Genomic DNA, 6,000 nt, shown 5'->3' with positions numbered 1-6,000 from the left:
AGAAAATCTGCTACAACGCTCCCCTTGATAGATTTATGAACTGTGTACACGGTGTCGTACTCTAATATCATCATCATCCACTTATCTAATCTCGGAGACAAAAGCGTTTTCTGGAATAAATGACGAATTGGATCGAGTCTTGATACTAACTTGACTGTGTGGGCTTGCATGTAATGCCTTAGCCTCTTAGTGACCCAAGCTAGGGCCCAACACACCTTTTCTACTAGCGAGTAATTAAGTTCGTAGCCTGTCATGCGCTTGCTTATGTAGTAGACTGCGACCTCCATCTTTTCCTCGTTTTCTTGGGCTAGTAGACTACCCATTGCGTTTTCCGTGATTGTTAAGTATAGGATTAGCGGTATGCCTGGTCTTGGCGGCATCAGAATGGGAGGATTCTTGAGGTATCCCTTTATCTTCTCAAATGCGTTCTGACAAGCGTCATCCCAAACAAATATTTCATTTTTCCTTAAAAGTTTAAACAAAGGATCACATGTCATAGTCAACTTGTTTATGAATCGACTTATATACTGGATCTTTCCTAGAAAGCCTCTCACTTCTTTCTCGCTTCGTGGAGGTGGCATTTTCGTGATCGCTTCTATCTTGCTCGGATCAACCTCAATTCCTCTTTGCGTGATTAAGAAGCCTAACATCTTTCCTACTGTCACTCCAAATGTGCACTTATTTGGGTTGAGCCTAAGTTGGAACTTCCTGATGCGTTGTAATAATTTGTCAAGATTTTGGATGTGCCCTTCTCGATCTTTTGATTTGACAATCATATCATCGACATAGACTTCTACCTCCTTGTGGATCATATCGTGAAGAATCATCGTGGCAGCTCGTTGATACGTTGATCCTGCGTTCTTCAACCCGAGAGGCATGACTCGATAACAAAATGTTCCGACTTCTGTGATGAACGTTGTCTTCTCTTTGTCTTCAGAAGCCATCAGTACTTGGTTGTAGCCTGAGAATCTGTCCATGAATGATAGGAGTTGATGGCCTGCTGCATGATCCACTAGCACGTCGATGTGTGGTAGTGGAAAGTTGTCTTTAGGGCTTGCTTTGTTGAGATCCCGATAGTCTACAAACACTCGGATCTTTCCATCTTTCTTTGCGACTGGGACTACATTGGAGATCCATTCTGGGTAATCTACCACTTTGAGGAATCCTGTGTCGAGCTGTTTCTGAACTTCCTCTTTGATCTTGTCCACGATGTCTGCTTTCATTCTTCAGAGATTCTGCTTCACCGGTTTCGCGTCTTCATAAAGTGGTATGCGGTGTTGGATGATTTCTGAATCAATGCATGGCATATCTTTATAGGACCATGCAAAAACATCTTTGTTTGCTTTTAAAAGTTTAGTCATATTTTCACGTTCTAAATCATTTAAACTTTTTCCGATTAAAATAATCTGAGGATCTTCTTCTGTGTTAAGATTTATTTCAATTGTTTCTTCTACAGTGGAAAAAATTTCCTTTTGTTTATCTAGATATTGTCTCATCTCATAGGTCATTTCTGATTTAAACGTTTCATCGGAAGACATATAATCAAAAGTTTCTTCTTCATTATTAAAAATATTGTTCAAAGTATCCACAGACTTAGAGTTATCAAAATAATGTTTTGCATGTGAATGAAATTCAGAAATGATAGATTTTAAGTTCAAATCATTTTTAGCGGATGCATGTTTCGTCAAGTACGGATCCTCCTCCTCGCTATCCATGATGTCTTCACTATCGGAATCCGTGTGGATCAACTCTTCTGGCCTAAATGGCTCAGAAGGTCTTGTGTATGCGTCGTCTTCAGAGTTGTTCCTTGATCCTGGCTCGCATTCACGGAAGAGTTCGTGCATTCCTTCCAGTACGTCCTGCCAATCGTCTGGTTCCCCCTTAATCACGAAAGAAAAAAGGGTTTGAGTAAGAAGGCAATCAGAAAAGATTTCCAATCCTGGAAATCGACGTTTGGAGGTTGGGTGTATGAACGGTTCTGGGAATTGGAAGTAAGGAAGGGTTTCTCCTTGTTTTACGAATTGGCCATTCAAGGTACGTGGGATTGGAATATAAGTGCCAACTATTTTACCTTTGCTTTCCTCATGAAGCCCAAATGGCTCGTAACCCATACCACGACGATTCACATTTCCTACCATCTGCACTAAACCTGGTATTCCTGAAGCTTGTGGACCTAAACCAAAACCCGGAAAATAATTCATCTTGTTCATCAAATTCAACACTAAAGGAGAGAAATAATCAAACACCGGTATCTTGTACGGATCATTACCTTTCTCTGATATCATACCCACAGTAAAGTCGTTGAGGCGAGCCTCTTCAGATGTAGCATGTGCTGAGCAAGTTCCTACCGTAATATACGACTCACCATTTATCGTGATTAGTTTTCCTTGCAATACAAATCGAACCATCTGATGTAGGGTTGACGCTACTTCCTTCATCTGGTGTAACCACGGTCGACCTAGAATGATATTATATGATGGTTTCATATCGATGACGACAAATTCTACTTTAGATGATACTCCTGCTATTTTCACGATTGTTTTGAAGCTACCCATAATTTCTTTCTTCGCGCTATCAAAACCGAGAACACATAAGTCTGAAGGTACAACACTTTCTCTCTGGACACTGATCTTCTCTAATGTTCTCCACGGACAAATATTCAAGGCTGACTCATTATCAACTAAGGCCATCGGAACAGATTTCCCTTCCATGCTCACAGAAATGTATAACGCTTTAGAATGATCTGCACCGTATGAAGGCAAATCTGAATCATCAAAGGCTATCTTCGGTTTTGTTACTACCCCACATACCATTCCAACCAGCTGTTCTGGGGAAGTATTCACTGAGATGCTAGCTTGAGAAAGCTCGTTTTGTACAGCCTGTCGATGCTCAATAGAATACATCAAAAGTTCCCACATTGACACATTGGCATTTGTTTTCTTTAGTTGGGTGAGAAGAGCGTCGTCAGCATTCTGAGCGTGTGGAACATCAGCTTCTTTACCCTTTTCTTTGTTAGTTTCAGTTTGCTTCTCCGAAGGCGTTCTTTTCATGAATGTGGGCTGGTAGTCGGTGCCTCCTCGTGTCGCATGTACCTCAGTTTCATTGGGATTGACATCTTCATCTATCTTCCAAAAATCATTCGGGTTTACAACAACTTCACATTCTTCAGTTTGAGACCACCAATCGTTTGCATATTCAACATTTGCTTGTAATGGCTTACCTTTCCACCAGTCATTCAGGATGTTCTCATCAGCTTTGGCCAATTCGTCTTCCCACCAGTTGTCTTGGTTAGATTCTTCGAAATCATCAAAATCAGAAGCGGAAATCATCCAAATATCATCCTCCATTAGGCGAGGGGAGTCTAACATCCTCTCTATCTTTGCGTCTAACTCTACCAGGTTGACATTGTGCTCCGGCAAAGGGTTGGACTTCACTTGGGGTGCCGGGATAGTTCCATCATCGATAAGATCCTGAATCTTATGTTTGAGGGCGAAACATAAGTCAGTAGAGTGTCCTTTCGCTTGGTGGTATTTACACCACTCATTGGTAAGTCTTCCCATTATTTCTCTCCCTAGTTGAGGGGTCAACACTTGAATGATCTTTCTTGGTAACAGCACTTCTAGAGCCTTGGATGTCGACATTCCCAGATCAATGAATGTCCTGCGAGGAGGCTTAGTACTACTAGTTCCCGTTTGAAGTGGTGTGTGAACCTGTCTTGGTGGAAACATTTGTTTTTGGGGAAAGGATTGTTTTGAGGGACGCGCTGCTCCATCATTCTTTTCCTCCCAGATGTTGGCAACATGGCTAATTTCTGCCTTCTTCCGTGGATTATACCGGGGGGCGCTGAGTATGACTTTTTCCCTTCTTCGGCTTCCTTTATAAGAGCATCATCATACCCCTCACCAGCACTAGTTAAGTCTTCCAAGAAGCGGTATTTTGCACCTGACAGTTTCTTTGTATATTGTACGTTCATATTAACGTAAAGCATGTCGACTTGGGCCTGCTCACTAGGTAGTTCATCTAATTCAGAAGCGACTTCTTTCCATCTGTTCGCGTAGCTTTCAAAAGTTTCGTTTGCCCCTTGGCGGATTTGACGTAGCTTCCGCTCAGGTTTGTCAACCTTGACAAACATAGTGAACCGACTAATGAATGCCTTGGCCAATTCCTCTATGGTCTGGTATTTTGCAATATTCTGGCGTGTATGCCATTCTAGAGCTGTATCCGCCAAGTATCTAGGAAATAATTGAGTCATCGTGACTTCTCCTAGATTGTGTGGCATCATATTCAAGACATATTCGTTCATGAAGGTCGCAGGATCCTTCTTTCCTGAGTATTTTGGGAGATTTGGCAATTTCAGTCCGAGAGGTATGGAAGCGTTTTTTGCAGCTTCCATACTATACCTCCAAGATTCCATGGCCCTAGAGGTCCCTCTAACAGTTGGTTCACTTAGCTTCTTCAGGATTTCAGCTTGTATCTTCTTCATGTTGTTCATTTCCTCTACTTGATCGAGAATAACATCAGATATTGAACCATTTTGTCCATCAATGGACCGAGGTGCCCAATTATCTCTTCTCATTTTTGCACCAGCTCTTGCTCTTTCGTTGACCTCTTTAAACTCAGCGTCACACTCTTCTATTAGCGCCTTTCCTTTATTGATCTGGGTGATCCATGATAACTGTCTATCTGCATATGCCTTAGCTTCTTCATCAGAGTCATACCATTCTTCTTCCTTCACTCTTTCATCATTCTCAGGATTTGAAACAGTTGGTTTAGAGGAATTCAGATTAGAGGGATGGGGTCGTGGATCATTAGGAGGAACCATCGCTTCCACTTGTGCCATTAGAAGTGTTATCTTGTGTTCTAAAGCTTTCAAATCATCTTTGATTTCCATAGATTCTGCTTGGATGCTAGTAAAGTGACTTGTCCTTCGTCCTGGTGTGGGTTGCTCCTCCGAATCAGACATAGCTCTTGCGTAACGTCCGGTAATTGGGTCACGTACAGAGTAACAACCTGTGATTGGATCACGCGAGGTTGCCATAGATTAAATATCTGTATTCAAAATGGGGTATAATGAGTTTGGACCCTTTATTAAGATAAGACAAGCAATGCACTGCTCGTATGCACTTAATCCCTAACACGCAATAGACGCTCAATTTACCCATTCACATTTTATAACATTCAGAAAAGGATGGGTAAAATAGAATGAGTTATTTTATTAAGATCCTGAGTGTTTTGGATAAAATCACAAACTCACAATCGCAAACATACCACCCCTCGTCCTCATGTTACATACTCAAAAGAAAATCTAATCTAGCAAAATAAAATCTAGTCTAATAATAAGAAAATACATGAAGGAAAACTAAAATAATCCGGTATCCGTCTTCCTTAGTCTTCTTGCCTTGACATTTTCCTTCTCTCAGATGGTTCTTTGATTCTAAGAGGAATCTCTTTCCTCTCTGAAGGGATCTTGCGCTTTGATGCTTTAGTCCACTTCTCAAAGTATGCTTGGTAAAATTTGAAGTCGATGGGTCTGTCGATGGGTGACAACGTTCCTTTGAATGGTTCGGATTTTCTTAAGCCAAATTGTCTGAAAAGAGGAGGCGTGTAATATGATACTATTTGATTTAATCCGCACAACACAATAATTGGTTGCTCCCCCATTGAGTAGATCATCTTTCCTATTTCATACCAAGGTATTAAGTCTCTAATATGCATGTTGTCTCTAACCTCCACTGGGATTCTAATCGCCTCGAGTCGCGTCCTTTGAATATCCAGACTGAAAATGGTGGGTGTAGGAATTGGAGAGAGCGCTTCAATCTTCTCGAGGATCCAAATGCAAAGTACCATGGGTGCTCCTCGTTCGGACATTCGATTTTGGAATGGTTCATTAAGGCCTAACAATGTTTCCACGAGGACCAAACCCGAGATATCGTAAGCTTCTGTTCTTAATGTGTGAGCAACTTCGAATGTTTTTGAGGATGGTCTTCCGTCGCTTGGAGC

The sequence above is a fragment of the Impatiens glandulifera genome, chromosome 1, assembly GCF_907164915.1.
Source record: "Impatiens glandulifera chromosome 1, dImpGla2.1, whole genome shotgun sequence".
In the NCBI taxonomy this organism is placed as follows: Eukaryota; Viridiplantae; Streptophyta; class Magnoliopsida; order Ericales; family Balsaminaceae; genus Impatiens; species Impatiens glandulifera.
The sequence above is the reverse complement of the archived record's forward strand: the minus strand, read 5'-3'. Positions refer to the sequence as shown.